This window comes from Diceros bicornis, chromosome 12 (assembly GCF_020826845.1).
Source record: "Diceros bicornis minor isolate mBicDic1 chromosome 12, mDicBic1.mat.cur, whole genome shotgun sequence".
Taxonomy (NCBI): domain Eukaryota; kingdom Metazoa; phylum Chordata; class Mammalia; order Perissodactyla; family Rhinocerotidae; genus Diceros; species Diceros bicornis.
In genome coordinates this window covers 36,014,599-36,034,868 of record NC_080751.1, presented here as the reverse complement: position 1 = coordinate 36,034,868, position 20,270 = coordinate 36,014,599, and positions in this window count along the sequence as shown.

The following is a 20,270-nucleotide window of genomic DNA, read 5'->3' as shown; positions in this document are numbered from 1 at the left end:
TGTTCCAGTTTTCAACAGCCACCACTTAATTAGAGACACATTAATAATATCATTGCCTAATAGAATGTGTTACATATTTAGTCCAAATGTCTTATATTTATTCTGTGAGATAAAAATGGAAATGTGACTAAAGAGCTCATTGCCAAATGTATAAAATCAAATATTGAAGTGGCCAGTAGTATATATATTTTTTAAGTTTAGACTATGGAACCAGAAGCCTGTGTTTAAATCCAACTCTGTCACTCCCTGAATATATGACATTGATCAAGTTGCTTTACCTCTCTATACCTCAGTTTTTTAGTTTAAAATGGGATAAAAATAACCCCTATGCTATGTGGTAGTTTTGAGGATTAAATGAGTTAATATGTGTAAATCACTTAGGTAGTGCCTGGTATATGGTTAATAACTAAATAAATGATAGCTTTCATAACTCTAGTGTCTATTTGATAATGATGGTGTGTTATTGTTCACATCAAAAGGTACTTTTTGCCCATGTTTATTTCAACCCACCCTCATATATGATCTAAATGAAACTAACAACACAATATATGCTAGCAGAAAATACTATTTATGTACACATTATCCATAGGATGTTGTATAGGGAATTTCACTCTGGCATGGGATATTTCTGGTATGGGGTGAATTCATGTTTGGTTGTCTGGGTACTGGCCCTGACTGCTCTTGGATGCAGTTTCTCAGCCTTCAGGGTTGAAACCTGTAACAAACCACGCCCAATCACTGTGTCTGCCTCTTTAAAGTTTCATCTTTCTCTTAGCTTGGGAGCTCAGGGGTTTTAGTCTATTTTAGAAAGTCTTTACTTATTAACAGATGACTTCTATTAATTTGTGGAGAAAATTAGATATTATGACAGCTAAGGCCAAAACCTTATAAGCTATACCTCCAGAAACCTAATAGAAAATCTCACTTCTCCGCCTGTCCTCTTCAATTTTTCATTCTGTAATGCTGTTTCTAGTGTGATATCACAGTCAGTAAATTTTTCACTTCAGGTCTTGGCAAGAAGCCAGGTGGTTTTAAAGTCACTTGCTCAGGCAAAAGAAGAATGGTACATTTGGAGTGGAAGTATCCTGGAGGGCATTGTTGCAATTAGATAGATGAATGACCACGGGTTTTAATTAGAACACTAGGTACACACTCTGTATCATTACTCTAAGAAACTGGCCTCACCAAGTGAGGTAGTGCAATACAACTGAGTCAATATCCTGCAGCTCTGTAAGCACAATTTCTGGGTAGGAGCCATTTTAATTCCATTTATTTATACTTTTGCTATTCTTAATAGACAGAATCATTCTTGATTAACCCTATAGGACAGTTCTGTAACCAAATTAAGTCAGTCAGAGGAGGGAAAGGAATGAGCATTATGAAGATGGATATTAATGTCTTTTTTTATGTCCTACACCCAATAATAATGCTATTACCTTGTTCTTCTTAACATAGAACCTATGCTCTTAAGAAAAAAAAAGAGAGAACTGTAACAGCTTTTTGCAGACTTGCTTCACATTACGTGCTTCTAAAGTCAAGATGAGCATGTTATTTCTCCCCTGCACTTAAAGATTGCAAGCCAAATGTTGAAACAATTAAGTTCATAAATATAAAGACTTACAGATAAAATGCAATAACAAATAACACTAAAAATAATATCTCTTTATAATAAAACTACTCCTGTGTCTTCATTCACTCACTTACTCATTGAATTATTCATTCACCAAATTTTTCCTAATCAACACCATAACTTTACTGAATGCCTAGAAGGCATTATGAAAGATTCTATAAATATAAAGGAGCATACAATATGATATTAATATTTGCTGTGGTCTAAATGTGTCCCCCCAAAATTCATATGTTGAAACCTAACCCCCAAGGTGAAGGTATTAAGAGAGGAGGTCTTTGGAGGTGAAGGGTGGAGGCCTCACGAAAGGGATTAGTGCCGTTATAAACAAGACCCAAGAAAGTTCCCTTGTCCCTTCCACCACGTGAGTTTACAGTGAAAAGATGGCCATCTAGGAAGCCAGCCCTCAACAGACACTGAATCTGCCAGCACCATGATTTTGGATTTTCCAGCCTCCAGTATTGTGAGAAATAGATTTCTGATGTTTATAAGCTACCCAGTTCATAGTATTCTGTTATAGCAGTCTGAACAGACTAGGAAAATATTTAATAGGTGATTTTTAGAAAAAGAGAATATAGACATTAAAAAAATTATTAACAACAATACAGCAAAGCAAATTTCATCCATCAAACTGGGCTTCTTGGATACGCAATGCAGCAGTGTTTCCTTCTATGTTCTGTCCCTTACATAAAGTTTACTCAACACACTGCTGCTCTGACTTCCCAAAATAGAGCTACAGAGATTCAACACAGACACATCTGTTGGACATCTGGGCAAGAATTTATAGAGATTCTTTTGAGAGGGTATTTATTACCCTAATCTTACAAACCAGGTCTTCCCAAACCCCGGAAACACATCTGAGAACTTCTGCCAATTTGGCCCCATACAACTTTACAACAATGCTGGAAATCTAAAGCCCAGATAATTCCATCCAGGCCTCCCATGCCTAGAATTGTCAGGCTGTACTCAGCTTCCTACCCATCACCTATTTTTCCTCTCTAAATCTTCTGTCATCCTCCCTCCCAAATCTAAACTTTGATTGACTACACGCCCCGTTTTACTGCCTCTACTGCACCCACACCACCCATTTCATCTTCCATAACCTTGATCACTTCCATCTCCTTGCTCAACCAGATATCCTGAAATTTGGTTATATTCTGAAGACGTTGCTTGCCTTGTAACTGTCTGGAATGGAAATCACTATTAATTATAACAGTGGTCATTTATTGAAAACTTTGTCTAGGAACCTTGCTAAGAAATTCTCAAATATTACATTTTTTCATGTTAGTTCATTCTCATCTCATAACAGATACTATTATTTCTAATTTATAGCTAAAGCAAATAAGATAGAAGGAAGTTAAACAATTTTCACCAAAGCATAAAGCTACAAAGTGGCAGAACTAGGATTCAAATCAAGATGTCTGCCTCTAAAACCTTACTCTTTAAAAATAATGTTTTTATTTGGACATAATTCCAGACCTACAGAAAAGTTGCAAAAATAATACAGTGAGTTCCTGGGTACCCTTCACTCAGAATACCTGAATGTTAACATTTTATTACATTTGCTTAATCCTTTTTTCTCCCTCTTCCTCTCCCCTGAAACATTTGAGGGTAAATTTCAGATATGATGCTCTTTTAATCCTACATACATCGCTGTTTATTTTCTTAATATAAAGACCATTCTCTTTTATACACAATAATATCCTTTATACTAAAAGAAAATCCAGGATTATGTGTTGCGTTGAATGTCATGTCTGTTTACTTTCCTTAATCCGGAACAGTTTCTAAGTCTTTCCTTTTATTTCGTGATATTGACATTTGAAGATTCCAGGGCATTTCTTTGTTTAATTTTTTAGACTATACCTCACTTTGGGCTGGTTTCATGCAAACATTACTCTCAACTACCACATTTGCTATACTTTTACTTTCTCATCACACATGGTACAGCTATTTTTCCAAAAACTGATGGTAACGCATTAGTAGAATAAGTATTTACCTTTTCCATTCTTTTTCTTAAAGAGGTTTCCAAAATGATATTAGCTTCAGTTCCCAGAAAACCTGGATCTGGCCCTGCCACAATACTTCATTTCAGCATATTCAAATGGAATATACTAGCTCTCCTCACCACAAAAGTGAATAGCCAATGGTGCTAATGTCCACCACAAGTCAGAAATTCAGTGCCACCCTAGATGTCTTTGTCTACTCTCACATATGATTGTCACTAAATCTTATCCATACTACTTATAAAAGTTTCTAGAATAAGTCTCGTTTTTTTTGTCTCCCCATCATCACTGCGCTCTCTCAGTCTCTCATCTTCTCCTTTCTGGACTATCACAAATCTACCTTGTTTTCCAACCTCCAATCTTGTTTTCTCCATCATCCTTATCCCTTCCACTTTTCTTTTACAATACTGCAAATTGGGTTGAATAACTCAATTGCTTAAATGGAGTCAGTGGCTTGAAATATACCTATTACGATGAAGTCCAAACTTCCTGGAGTGTCATATAAAACCTTTGTGATCTAGTCTCTGACTGCCTCTCCATCCTCAACTCCTGCTGCTTCAATAATGCTTATCATCACCATGTACTACCCTCACGCTTTCTGCCCATGTCTTAATTATTCCAAACCCTGATTATTCCAAATAATTCATTACTCCAAAACATTCATCAAATGTGCCAGACAATTTTATAACTCTAAGTGTTTGCACAAGCTGTTTGTTTTCTTGGCCTGTAAAATGTATCTCACCATCCCTAAAAATCACTAGAGTTTCTTTGTGGGATTGTTTATTCTCAACTTTATTTTCCCAAAATTTTCTGTATTTTTACCTGGATTTTTAGACATTCTTATGCTCTTGGCGCTTAAATATTTACCTTTGTAAATATGGCCTTTGCCCTCCTTCCCCAACCTTCCTACCCCCAGTAGACTGCAGACTCTTTGAGTGCGGGAACTGTGTCTTGATTATTTAACATCCCTGTTGCCTGGACAGTAGCAAATGTTTGAGGAATTAATGTAAATCCTGGCCCATGGGTCTCAGATATTTCCTAAATTTAAGAGAATCAGCTTTTGCTGAAAGGAAGGATTTGAATGGTGTCCAGGTCCATAGCAGGAAACGTAATTTCACTCTGATAGTTCAAGGGAATAGAGCTTATCAAAGGGACTACTTTCAGAGGTGTTGATGGGGTACAGAGGAGCAACCGGGGGTGTTGCATCACCCCAGTCATGGGCAACACAGGGAGGAAATAGTAAGAACTCAGTAAGAGCTAAAGACATGGAGGAACCACTATGAGCAAAGTAATAGATAAGTAGGGACCCAGCCACTGCCAGGAGCTCAGTATGAAAGCAGGAAAGGGGAGGATTACCCTGCCTCCTCTATTCTCCTGTGCTCCCGGCTCCTGCTTGAACCCATTGAAAAGCCAGTTGTCAAAGGAGTCCAGATGATGCTGTCTCTGGGATCAGCTTTCTGGGCTAAGAATGGATCCAAGCAGGGTAATGAAGAATAATTAGCATGACAGCTAAGAAAAAACATGCAGAACATGTTTGGTTGTGGTTAAAAACTGGACTGTGGGTGGTGAACACGATGCAGTCTATACAGACAGTGAAATATAGTGTTGTACACCTGAAATTTACACAACGTTGTAAGTCAATATGCCTCCTATAAAATAAAAAACAAAAACTGTGCAGAGGCAAGGGTTAATATTTGTTGCACCCTGTATTTTCCAGATATTCATCTAAGAACTTTATATCTATCTCTTCTAATCCTCCCCACAATCCTATATTATAGGTATATTATTGTCTCGTCCTGCCTAAAAAAAGGAAACTGAAACTTAAACAAATTAAAATGAATTATCTCAGCTGATCCATAGCTGATAATGTGCTGTCAGGCTCAGCATTGGCTCCCTGTTGGAAGTTGTGACACTTTTTATACAGGCTAGATTTGCTACTTCCTCAAAAGCCCTCTCCTCTGGACCAGAAACTTCTAAGGTGAGTCTCAAGTAGAGAAAGAGAGAGATGATCCATAACCACACTGCCTTATGATTTCCTCACAATAAATTTTAACCTTGTTCTTAAGTCCATTGTAGCTTCTGCCGTGTAGAGAAAAATAGAGAAATAAAGAAAGGGAGTTGGTGTGAAGTTAAGGTTTTCATGGCCCACTAATCTCAAGGCTGCTTCTCTTTACTTCCAAATCCACCACACCAGAACAAAGCAATCTCCTAATCTCCACTGTATTTTGAAAAGAAACTTGTCCATATTTGATTTTAAGCACTTCTTTTCACTAGATGATTCTTTATCATTGGAGTTGCAAACCATTTTGCCTTTAGCTCCTAGAGTCTACAAATTTAATTTTTAATAGAATATTCATTTCAGTAAAATCCTCCCGAAAACAATATGAAAACCCAGAGAGATTTTTTATAAAATGATTTCATATATGTGTACCTAGGACTATTTACATCATTACTGGAGATTTTTACTTAATAATTTAAAAGGAAGCCAACTATACTACATCTCAGAGAAGGGACACAAAGACAGCTAAAAGATAGTAAATTAAGACCCAGGAAAAAAATTTGAAGGAAGTGGTAGTATGTATCCTATAAAAGAAAAAAAACTGAGTCGAGTCCAAATAAAGGTCTCTAAGAGTGTAAAATACAGAGAGAGGATGGCAAATGCAGCTCACCCTATCCATCTGTGTGTCAAGTCCCGTGCTAGGCACTCTGGAAAATGCAAAATTGGACAAGTACAGTCCCTGGAAAGGATGGGGTGACATCCTTGCAGACAAATACCCAAAATCAAAGTTGGTGTTTCAAGTATTATAATAGGTGCTTTGTTTAAAGGTGGATATTGATTCCACCATGGTGGTAGTCTCCCATTATCTCTTGCCTGGATTACTGTAATAACCTCTTAGCTTGTCTTGCTGTGTCTACTCTTGTTCCCCCACAATCTAGCATACACAGCACCCAGAATGATCCTTTTAGAATCTAAGTCAGATCACGTCACCCGTCTGCTTAAAACCCTCCAACGGCCTCCAGCACACTTCCTTACAGTGGCGGACAAGGTCCTCAATGGTTTCGCTCCGAGCAGCCTCTCCTGCGTTACCTCCTTCACTCTCTTCCTTACTCACTGCACTCCAGCCTCTCTTGTCTCCATGCTTTTCCTCCTGTCTACCATGTATACTCAGCATTTACAGCTCCTGTGCTCTCTTCCTGGAAGAGTCCTCCTCCAGATAGTGGGATCCAGAAGATGGATGTCTCAGCTCAAGCAGAGAGAGGGAATTTGCCCTTCCTTCACTTTTTTGTTCAATTTAGGCCTTCAAAGGATTGGACAATGCCCACCTACATTGGTGAGGGTGATCTTCTTTATGAGGTCTACTGATGCAAATGCTGTTCTCTTCCAGAGACATCCTCACAGACACATCTAGAAATAGTGTTTTCCAGTTATCTGGGCATCTCTGGGCCCAGTCAAGTTGACACATAAAATTAACCATCACAGATGGCTTGCTCATTCACTTCACTCAACTCTCTCCTCCCACATATCAACTCCTCAGGGAAGTCTTTCTTGACCTCTTTATCTAAAAAGGCAGCTTCTGTCACTTTCTATGCCTTTACTCTGCTTTACTTTTCTCTCTAGCACTTACACTAGCTGTGGTTATATTCTATATCCCTTTGCATATTACTTTATTGTCTATCTCGCCTTTCCACACACCTCCCTAATGTAAAATCCTGAGAGTGGGAACTTTGCCGTAGTCATCTAAGGTGAGTTAGAGCTTAGTCGTATCCAACACTTTACATAGTGTCTGGCAATAGTTGGAGCTCAAAAGTATTTGTCAGGTGAAGGAATTCCTGATTTTGGTTGTAGAGGAATGGGTATTATTTGCTGTGTAGAGTAGTTTTCAGTTTTCAAAAGGGCAGACATATTTGAACCAAGCCTTGAAAAATTGGAAAGACTTTCAATAGAAAGAAATAGGAGAGGAAAATAAGAAAAAGTATTTCAGTATTGGATAGTATTGGAGGTAGGAAAGTGTAACCTTTCTTTAAGAATAATGAGAAGCTGAGATTGATGGGAGCAGAGGAAGTCTAAAGAACAGCAGTGGAGATAAAATTAGAAGAGTAACGTGTAATGGGATCATGGAGTACTTTAAACACCATGTTAGGACATTGTTTATTTAGCAGGGGAAATGACTGAATAGCATCTGTATTTTAGAAAATTTGATTTTGCCAACAGCATACAGGAAAAAGTTGGGGGCAAGGGGGATGAGATAGGGAACCATGACAATAGTTCAGACAAGAGAGAGTGAAGTTCCAGCAAAGGTAGCTGCAGTAAGAATAAAATAAGATCAGGAAATAAAGGAGGATTACAGGGTTTCAGGGTAAGAAATAAATCTTACTTAAAAGTCTACATTTAATGATCTGATGGGGTATTCCAATGAAAATAAACAGTGAATCTTTTTCTGAGGTGGTAGCCCAAGGCTATACACTGGCTTGAGATTTTCAAGAAAAAAAATGTACAGAACAAATAACAGAAACAGCTCAAGCACCAAAAATTCTGAGATGCCCACATTTCTGGGGCATAATGAAGAAAAGAAGGCAGCAAATCAGGTTGATAACACACAGTCAGAGAGGAGGCAAATGAAGAGTATTCATGGACTCAGAAGCTAAGAGAGCAGATTTTTATCACAAGATAATCTAAGAGGCCAATGATGTAGAAGAGTCAGCAGGATGAGGCAAAGGAGAGGTCCTGGGATTTGGCAAGTAGGTTTTAACTGATAAACTTTCATGGAGTAAGTTGTGCAAAGGGGTGAGGTAATGGTACAAAGACCACAGGATTGAGTAGTTGGAAGAAGGTGATAAGTGAAGATTATTATAACTAGTTGTGTGGAAAGGAAAAGAAGGTGTTCGATGGAATTTTATATCAAGGGAATTCCCCAGTAAGAGAAAAGAATGGCTTTTTTATAATAAGAGTACACAATGTCTAATTCACAGTAGGTAGAATTTCAGTAAATATTCGTTGAATAAATAACTTGAATATGCTTGGCACCTAATAGGGAAAGGCTGGAGGATGATAGAATGATTTGTAAAAAATTCTAGCAGAGTTTGGGTAATACATTTTTTGCTCTGAAACAGAAACTAGGGAAAGAAAGGATGAAAATACAGCAATATTGTACCTACAATAAAATCCAAATTCCTTAATGGGCTCTCAAGACCTTCCATAAATTGTCCTGTTTGTCTCTCCATCCAATCTCTTTCTTCGCTACTTCTCTCTCCCCCTGCTCTAGCCACATCAGGTTTCTTTCATTTCTTTAAACAGACAAGTTCATTCTCCCATTTGCGTTTTCCTAGCTTTTCCCTCTACCTGGAATGCTCATTCCCAGAACTTCCTCAGGGCTCAGCTCAGATTTGACACTCTTAACGAGGCTTTCCCTGACCCAACCATGTGATGGAGCCTCTACCAAGGTCACTTGTTAATTACATCGCCCTGTTTTGATTAATAGGGCACATACTACTCACTAAAATCACCCTTCTCAGTATTTACTTGTTTATCCTTTACGTCCTCTGTTCTCCAGAAGAACAGATGCCTCATCTTACTCATTCACTGATTATTCTCCTAACACCTGGAATAGTCTCTAGCACATTAAAAACAAGCCAAAACAGAACAAAACAAAAACAACAAATATTTGAAAACAAATTAATAAATCTTGAAGTGGAATGGAGGAAAGTTAAGACAGCCCACTTTAGATTACTTTAGTTATCACTATAAATTAAGTTGTCAAGCACTTTCTCAAAGAAGTCTATTTCTTGCTTTACCTCCTGCTCCCACCTTGCTCAGGCCACCAGCAATTCTGACCCAAACCACTGCAATCTCCCTGCCTCGGTTCTTCTCCCACCCCAATATGGTCTCCTCACTGAAGCCAAAGTGACGTTCCTAAAGTGCATATCTGATTATTTCCCTAATCCACCTAAAGTATATCATAGGCTCCTCATTGCTCTTAGAGTACAATTCAGACTCCTTACTTAGCTGTTATGGCAAACTGATATGGTCCTTGCTTACTTCTGTAGCTTTATTTTTCATCACTGCCTCCATGCCCTACCTCCTTACCCTCACTATATTCCCTGATCATACCGAACTCTATCAGCATGCTATATTCCTTCACTTCTCAACTGTGTCCTCTTCCTGGAAACTTCTTTCCACCTTGCTTCATTTGAATCAATCCTGTGCATCCGTTGGGTCTCAGTATGAATGTTGATTTCTCCAGGCAATATTGCACAGCCTACTCTCATCCAGATTATGTGCCCCTCCTGTATATATTCCCTAACACTCTTATATCTGTTAGAGTTCCTAGCTATAAAGCAAAAGAACACATTAGATGGTGTAAGCAGAAGAGGATTTTATTGAAGATTATTAGTTAGCAGACAATATATATCAAAGCAGAGGGTAGGAGAACCAAGCTTGGAGGCTATGTCAACAGGAAAAGAAATGTCTGAATTTCTCCTGAAGAGACGTTATCTCTGTTACTGCTGGTCACAGCAAAAACCATCAGCTCTGGACAGCTAGAGTTGCCACCATGCAGTCTTTTTTGACGAGTAATTGAATACCGGTCACCTCTCTCCCACCCTTGCCAGATTAAATTCCATTCAGCTTTTTCTTCAAATCAGTCTCTTCCGAACTGACATGTTAGTAGATCCGATTGGTGGGCTCTGGTCACAGGCATAAACTCTGGTCTGCTGGGAGGCAAAGAAAGCACTTTTCTAACATTTAACTTGAGAAAGCAAAACTTATGAGATGAGATGACTTGTGATCAATGTCTGCTCCATACCTGTACTCTCTCTCTTATTGCTCTAATCACAGTATGTCTCAGTTGCTTGTCTGGCTCATCAGTAACTCCCTGAAGCCAGGGGCCGTGCTTATCGCATTCACTACTGTTTCCCTAACAGCTAGTAGAGAGCCTGGCACATAGTAAATGCTAAAAATACTATTTATTGAATGAATGAATGGGTTGTAATTGAGGCTTGAAGATAGTTTGAAACAGCTGTTAAAATTATAATGCAAGAATTATAATTGGAAACCAATTAGAGAAGGCTAAAAGAATTGCTGTGTTGCATTTTGGATCCTGCCAAGTTTAAGAAGAACGCACTTGTGGTGGAACGGATTGTAACTGTTTAGTGAGTTTCTCAAGCAAGGCTAAGAAGACAGGAAAGGAGAACTTAGGGATTTAAACCAGTTTGTTGTTGGAAAAGGATCTGTGGGCAGAAGACTAAAGGGCGTTTGAGCTCACACCAAACAAAATATACATAAAATGACTGACCATAGAGTTTAGATTGCTTAAGGAACAAACTAAACCAGGAAGGGGATGGACAACCTGAGAGAATGTGGAAAGACGAAATGACTAAAGATGATGATAAACATAAAGATGCAATTTAGTATAAGACAGTAGGAAGATATGTCTACTTTCCCCCAAATTATTATAGCTGAGTCTGTTGCTCCTCCCCTTCTCAGTCCTGTCTTTCATGCACCAATCTTAACAAAAGTAATCATAGATCACCAGCCTCCGTATCCCTTCTCCTTCCCCACCCAGAGTGGCCGACAATTAAATTGCCCACTCAGACCCATTAGAGACAGCTTGCCCCCTTGTGTTTTTTGCCTTTGCGCATCAGGAGCCTATGTCCACAGAATTAGCTCTAGCTGTCTGTTTGCCTTCCATTCCTTTTCTTTTTTTCCTCTCCACATTTGTCTGTAAATACTTCTCTCCCACTGCCACACCCATCTGTTCTGTCCTTAGAACTTGTTTTCTGTTTTAGGTCCTGTCTCTTATTTCTAAACAGATTGCCTCTGCAGTGCTGAAATGCACTCAGAATGCTGCCCGCATATTGTGGGAGCTTGCTATTTTGCCTTATATATGACTGTCTTCATCCTGAGGACCAGAACTTTGCCCCAGTTATTAGCCTGGCAAAGGGATCCTGTATTGATCTCACACGTGGCAACTGCCCATCATCCTGTCTCTTTAATCTTGGACACCATCTGGATGGCCCGGCATTGGGCTGTGTCATGGACTGAATGTTTGTGTACCCCCAAAATTCATACTTTGAAGCCCTAACGCCCAATGTAATAGTATTTGGAGGTGGGGCCTTTGGAGGGTAATTAAGTTTAGAAGAGGCCATGAGGATGAGGCCCTTATGATTAGATTAGTGTCTTTAGAAGAAGAGTGAGAGATTGGACATCTCTCTGTCTCTCAGTCTAGTGAGGACACAGTGAGAAGGCAGCTGTCTGCAAGCCAGGAAGAGAGCTTTCCCTAGAACTCAACTATGCTGCCACCCTGGTCTTGGATTTCCTGCCTCCAGAACAGTGAGAAATAAATGTGTGTGGTTTAAGCCACCCAGTCTATGAGATTTTGTTATGGCAGCCCGAGCTGACTAAGATGAGCTGTCTCACCAAATCTCATGTTGATTTTGCCTGAGTTGTGACTGAGCTGCCTATGCCCCTTAGACTCTGTGCCTTGTTCATTTTGTTGCTCCTCTAGAGTGAGGTCAGCCTCTACTGCAAGGTCATCTCTTCCATCATGTAGTCCTGAAAACGAATAATACTGGGATTTATGCCCATTACTTAGGCTATGACCAAATACAAAGATAGGAGTATACCAAATGAAAGCGTGGTCTAGGTGAAGCTGCAATAACAAACATCTCTGAAATTTCAATGACTTAAAACAAGGTCAGAAACTTTTTCTGTAAAGGACCAGATGGTAAATATTTTAGGCTTCATGGGCCACACAGTATCTGTGGCAACTACTCAATTCTTCCATTGTAGAATGAATGGCACCACAGTCAACACATAAACAAATGAGCATGGCTGTGCTCCAACAAAACTTTACCTACAAAAACAAACAAATTGGGCCTTAGTTTGCTCACTACTGATTTAAAGCAACAAGCATTCATATCATTTTCACACTTTATGTTCATTACAAGTTAGATGGATGACATGTCCCACATTGTCACTTGGTAATCTGAGACCCAAGCTGACAAAAGAGCCACAATCTGCAACTCTACTTTTAATTGCAGCAAAGAGAAAAGTGAACTTACAAGATATTCACTTGTTCTTAAAGCTTCTGTCCAGAAGTGACATACATCATTTTCACTTTTTCATCAGCTCATGCATATCACATGTTCATTCCTGAGTTTAATAGGGCAGGAAACCGTTAGTCTCCTACAGAGAAGAAAAACTAAGAACTGGTGAACAATAATACAATGTACAGCAAGGATTTGTGGTCAGAGAAGGGAATTTAAAGCTTAAAATTCTGCATGATGCAGTTTTAGATAATGAAGAGTTTCAAAGTAATAAGCTTTAAGACAGCTAAAGAGAAATGGCATGGCGCTGAAGATAACCAGTTATCTTGATTGTTGATATGTTGATTAATTGTGAAATCTGCATAATTCAAAGTTCATTAGTATGCATATTGAAATGACAGCATATAGCTGTCTTCTATCAAAAAGAACAAGAAAAATAACAACACAATATATTAACTTAGATAGTGTGTCAGATCTATGTAGCTCTTAAATTCCCTTAATATACTGGCCCGAGTGTGAGTGTTTGGAGACAGGAAAGAAAAATAATGTAAACACTATAATCTATTCTTAAAATACACCAGAGTATATCAGAAGTCCCAATTGGTTGACTTAATTATTTATTTTATAATTATCTATCCATCTCTTTATATACCTATATTCATAATATGAAAATATCTTGAAATAACCACCTGTGCAGTAAATCAATTAAATATCATCATATCCATTTGAAAAGTAAGAAACCAATAGCACAAATTTGATGTCAAAGTGTTTTAGCAGTTTATTGGTAAAGACTAATTTAAGTATAAGCTTCTCTTATTTGGCGTAGTGGAGCAAGACAGGAAAGATGAAAGGGAAGCGGTAAGCATGGGTTATCACATTTGCTCTGACAACTTTCTCTCCAAAATGCACTGGGATAATAAAGTCAACAAAATCAAAGTTTCTGAACCAAAAGCTCTTAAACCACTCCTCTGCATTCATAAAACCACATCAAAATACAAGGGATGAAGAGTTAAAGTGTATAGAAATAAACTTGAACACACTCTACTCTTTTATTTTTTTAAGTAAAACATTTATAAATCTTATTTGCTTTTGTTTGTTTTGTCAACTGTAACTGGTAACAAGCTACTAGCAACAAAACTCAGATGCGATAGAGGCATCCTCATGACATCACACCCAGGCTCAGAATGGCTGAATTGCAACGTTACCAGGGTGCTCGAACTGGAACACCGTCATGATTCTACTGACTATTGTACTCAGCATTTGATTTACGGTCTAACTGGTAGAGTTAAACGAAATTGTTGTTTGCCTAAGCAGTGAAGGGCAACTCTAGAAGTTTGCTGTGGTCTGGGCTTCAAATGTGTGATTTTTGTAATGGGCACCAGCCTGTGAATCTACAGTGAAAAAAGCATTCAGAATGGGACAGATCTTTCATGAGAAGGAGCTTGGTTTTTATATTGTTTTATAAGTTTTCTTGGTTTGTTTTTTATTTGTTTGTGAGAAAATACGTGTAGGGTGAGGGGGTAGGACATGGCATGATAAAAACAATCAGAAAAACCAAAAGAGTTGCCACACAAAAATGTGATCTTCAATTTTCTGGGCATTACACTTATTTTACATTGGAATAGAGAAAATAGAGGAGATCAGGGAAAGTTTATCATCTTTGTTTACCATTAGACTGTATTTTCCATTTTGAATTTTGAAGTATATTACCTCTAATCTAATTGCAAATAGTAATTTGTCCCATGATTTAAAATAAATGTTGTTATTGTACTTGTAAAATGCTTCTGCATGTACATTACTACCTTAGCATCTTATTGATTGCACTGCTGGTTTCTATGGAAACAGTAGTGGAGAAGTTAATGAAGATCAGGAGGTTAGAACTGAAGAAAAATAGAATTTTCAACACAGTTCATTTATCATGTACATTTAAACTAGTTTCCTTAATAAAATATCTATTGGAGTAGAATGGTGATGGCTGAATCACTTTAATAAAAACAAATGATACATGTTAAAAGTTTAGCATCACTTATTTGTACTCAATTTATCCCATTAAGAAGCATTTTGGCTTTGGTAATCAAATTAACAGAAGTCATTAATAAAGGTTTCTGCGTCTCAATACTGTTACTTTACAATACTCAATACTGTTACTGTCCAAGACTGATTTTTATTCTTGAACAATGCATTTTATGCATTATTCTTATTATTTATTCAGAATAACCCTGTGGTTGTTAAGTTATTGTCTTTTTGTTCCAAATCCACTCTTTTAGACTCTGCTTCATGAGGCTCTGGTGGGGACTATGCAAACTACGTTTCTCAGTTGCCGGTAGCTTCCTATGTTCCGCCAGTAGGGGGCAACAGGAGGGATTAGTAGGCAGGAGGTGGGGAGAAGAGATTTCCTTTTTGTTGACTTCTGTTCCTGTCAGGATCAATTCAGCAACGGTACTTCATCCAGGAGATGCAATTGATTCCAGCCTCCAACACCCAAAACCTGTAACCAATTCCCTATGTAAATTCCTGCCTTTGAAATATCTAGTGTATTTCTGTTTTCCTAGTTGATATAAAATCCATGATTGGTTTTATATGTAAAAAGTAGAATGGTAGCTTAAAAGAGAATAAATTCTATTTTTTCCATTATAAAAAATTTGAGAAATACAGGAATGGAGGAAGAAGAAGGATTATTACTCTGTCCCATCACCCACATAGATTTTATGCTAACATTTTGCTTCTTTTCTCTACAATATTTTTTTGCAGATAGGTACACATTTTTTTCAAGAACATATCTATCATATTCTGTCTCTGCTTTTGTCTCCTGTGTTTTATTTTACTTTAAATCAAAACTATGTTTCTGTGTTATTGCAAACTCTTCATAAACATCATTTGGATAGCTACATAACATTCCACAATCTATTTTACTATTACTCAATTTTTAGATATTTGGGTTGCTTTCAAATGGTTTATAATTATAAATAATGCTATCATAAACACCTTTGAGCTTCAAGTTTTTTTTTTTTTTTTTCCATATTCAGATTTATTTCCTTAGGATTTAAACCTTTGTTTTCATATTCTTATACTGGCCTCTTAATGCAGAACCATAGCCCTCTTTTAGGTCTGTACTCACATAGGTATTTCTGGAATTTCTCAGAAGTCTTGCATGGACTCACAAAGAGTTCTTCTATGCTTGTTTGTGTGTGTGTGTGTTTATAGTTAGGTGTGTGTTTTCCTTACTCATTATCCCTATGGCAATATTACAACTGAGAGTACACACAACAAATATTTTAGACTGCATTAAGGGAATAATCATACCAATCCTGCCTTGCTCAGAGAAAATTTGTATTTAATATACACTGAGCATCTAATTTTTAGTATATTTTTCTCTAAATGCTACTAATACTCCCATAATACAAAATATTACTCTCTTGTGCAGTAGGAGAAAGAAAAAGTAATCGTGATGTTATTTTTTTAAGTGATGCATTAATTATAAGGCTATTTGGGTTTTGAACTGAAATTGTGATATTTAAATGGTAAATATAAACCAAACAGACCCTCAATATAAACAAGAATAAATCAATGAATGTCTTAGTTTTAGCTTTCTCACAATTATAATGATATAATACTTGTAAGAATACTTACCTCAGGAGGTAAAATGAAAGTCAAATTGTATATCTATGTCTATGTCTATGTCTATATCCATATTCATATCTATATCTAAGTACACTAAATATTATGAAACAACAAAACATGTAAAGCAGTCATCACTAGTTTTTCTAAACAAGATAAAAACCAAAACCTATAACCCTGTGTTTAAGAAAAACAAGACATTAACTCAATACGCTCAAAGGTCTGGAATAATAAGTGTTGGACTTCTATAAACATCTCATATGCTATGTTAGTCTCAACTCAAGGGCCAAAGTTGTCTTTTGTGGCCATTTTCTTCTGCTTCTTCCCTCAATTTCTTGGCTTGGCATCTTCAAAATGTACCCTTCTGACTTTAAAAGATGCTAGCCAATTATAATGTGATGAATCAACCATTGATCTATAGAGCGACTCTGTTACATTTATGGTTTTCTTGAGACCACAACATATTTGTTTATTCGACTATAATAATAAAATAGCAGGAGAGAAGACGACCTTATTTTTTAAAACAGGTTAATTTTCCTTTTAAAAGGACCTTTGAAAGCCACATCTGTATCCTGATACTCTTCACAATTCAAGTCAATTCCTTTCCATTAAAAAAATATTGAACATGTGCAAGATGCTAGGCACTATGTTTTGACCTATGTGCAATCTCATTTGCACCTCACAATAACCGTGTAAGGCATTTATTATTAACCTTGTTTTACAGAACAGAAAGGTGGGGATGAGAAACGTTAAGTAGCAGTTCCACATTTGTGCAAATTGACAGAACCTGCATTCGAATCAGTCAGCCTGGCCCAATAGCTCATTTTCTTTCACGGGAATAGTTATTATATTTTTAATAGCTGTGAATAAGGGCAAAGGCTTTGTTATGTGCCTGTAACTGCCTAGGCACTGAGTTTTAATGCAGTAGTTCTTGTAGAGGATATTGTAGAAATATGCCTATCACGAAATTATAATTAAGTTGGACAGTTTCATTACAAGCATCCACTAATGTTGGTTTGCAAAGTGGCCCCCATACAAGGAGGGCAAGGAGAGACCAAAGAAAGAGGGAGACAACTCCAGATTGGTAGGTGGTAGTTTTAATAAGCAAAGGAACTTACTTAGAGGGCTTGCCTCGGGTGGCCACAAGACAAGTAGCTTTCCACTCCTGCCTCGCAGAATCTTAATAGTTTATATAGAGGCCTCAACTGGCTTCAGTCACATATTCAGTCCAGATGGTCTCAACAAGACATTACTCTCTGGAAGCTACGTTCTTGAAGCCGCTCTGGCTACAGAAATGGTGGGTGGAACATCCATTCTAAGGACAAGGAAGGGGGTGAGGAGCCCCTGATTGCCCAGGTCCAGCTTGAGGATCAACTGATGGTCACATCCTCTCGATGACCTCCTCCAACAGCTATGCTTTTTTTCATGGTTGTGAATTTCTTGGTTCTTTGAAGAAAAGATAATCTTGCTCCCAGCCTCCTAAATCCAGAATCATTCCATTCTTACTCTCTTGCCCTTTATAGTCCTTATCAAATCAATGGATACTGCAAGGTTATACCTGGAAAAAAGATTTTGATAGCTTCTAGGAAAACTTTCATGTCTTGAAAATATATAAATCTATCTATACTATATCTATATATATTTATAGAGCCTTCTCTCTCTATATATATATATTTTTTCCAACCTCCAAGTTGTTTATAGTTTTAATCTGGGATGGGAGGCTGTTGTTTTAAGAACAGTAACCATCTAATTCAATCTGATTGTTTATATATAAATGTACTGCATATTCTGATTTAATAGCTGGTTAGACACTGTCAACTCTCTCTCTGGAGAGAGAGAAAGAGAGAAAAGTTTATATAGAGGCCTTAACTGGCTTCAGTTACCCTTAACTGGATTCATTTATATGGCTGAACTGGGTTCAGCCATATAAATATTTCATCGAACTTATGTTTGTTTTATAAATATTTATATGTCATCATACACAAGTGGGCAAATATTTGGAGTCAATTCTTTCCAATGATATCATTTGAACTCCACCATTTTTTCTAAGGTATGAAGTCAAAAGCAAGGTTAAATCTGTCAAATACTATCTTACTATTTAGCAAAAACAGAGGACTCAAGCTTAGGTGAAAACTGTGTGTGTGTGTGTGTGTGTGTGTGTGTGCGCGCACACACGTGTTTCCTGTAGGTCTTAATCACTGCAGGACAACCTCACTGAAATGATGTTTAAAAAAAAAAAAAAGGAGGAAAGTTTTTTTTTCAGAAACTTCTGAATGTTGGTCAGTCTTCTTCAACTCCTCCATTACTAAATACAACACATGCCCTTTTGTCATGAAAATGCCTTAAATATTTAGATAACAGTGAGAGTGGCTGTTGACTTGAATCTGTAAAATAAGAAAAGCTAAAATGTGAATGAATGCAGTACAATTTAACTAGAGTATTGGAGTGCATCTTCTTATTCATCTGCATGACTTACTTGATAATACATGTTCCACCAAGGGACTTGGAAGGACTCTTTTGAGAAGTCAGGCTGTTAAGTAGCCCTCCATACTCACTCTTCTAGGAAAGTCAGAATTGGATTGGATTTGACATTTTTTTCTAAACAATGAATTTCGTTCAGCCAGTTTTGGGGTCAATTTAGTCAATCATGCAGATGATATTTGTCTGCAAATAATGTGGCCATATTTGTCATTGAGCTGACTAAGTATTGTGAACATAAGGCTGACAGGTCTGAGATGTCTCAGTTGACTCATATGGAACCGGGGTGAATTATTACAAATGTTCTCACAGAGAGCTGACAGTGTCTAACCAGCTATTAAATCTGAATATGTACCACATTTCTATATAAACAATCAGATTGAATTAAACGGTTACTGTTCTTAAAACAACAGCCTGCCATCCCAGATTAAAACTATAAACAACTTGGAGAACGAAAAGCAGTTTATCCCACTGATTCCAATGTGGGAATTTAAAAGAAGTTAAATACCAGGAGAAAGCTTGTAGTTATATTTTCAGACACTCTGTTGCTTTACAACTACAAGGAAATCTGTACTGTTCACTCGCATAAAAATTAATCCTGTATTGGGTCAAACCCTGGGGTTATTAGAATAATTATATGGGTTGGAATGAATTCTCACATGACTCTGAATGTTCATGCTTTTAATCTGAGAATGACATGTTTGTGGTATATTTAATCATATTATGGGCATATGTATGATTACCAAACTGTCCTTTTAGTACCCTTAAAAAGAATGCTATTGAAATAACTTGCTGTGAGTCTATGTTAACTTCCAGTTGTCATGGATCTTAAGATGTCTGCCACCTAATTCAAAAGTGATAATAAAATTCACAGTCTCCCTAAAACTTTTATTCTATTTATTTCTTCTGTCAAGAGCAAGGCCTGGTAGCAGGTGTGTAAATAACTTGGAGTGAGGAGGCTTGAGAGGCAAACAATGGTAATTTTGTATAGATGGGAGGGGAGATTGGGGAGTGTAGGAAAACTGTATTATTTTTTTTAGCCAGCTTCCTCTTCAAATATGACCACGTGTGTGTTCACTTCAGGAACGTGCATTGAGAAAACACACTAAAGTTTTGATTATTCTCACGGTTAAAGCCTTTTCTTTAGCTGTTGTATAGGGACTTTTCTGTTACGGACTTTTGTACCTTCAATTAATTGGGTTTTTTTTCCTGCAGTGAATGTAAACTTTCGGAACTGAAGAGCAGGGATTCTCCTGGATGTGACACCAATCTTGACCTGCTTACCTGCTCTAGGGATTTTCTTTTTGAGTGACTGAGGCCTGATAGTGATGTAACAATGGCTCTGCTGGCCCTACCAGACCTCTGCGAGGATATCAGCCTTTTATATTTATTCTGGTCTAGGAGACGATTCCCCATACTGCGTAAAGGGCATCAGTGTTTCTTTAAATAGAATTTCCTATCCATCTTCTTTCCCCACCTTCTCTTCACTGTTATAAGTG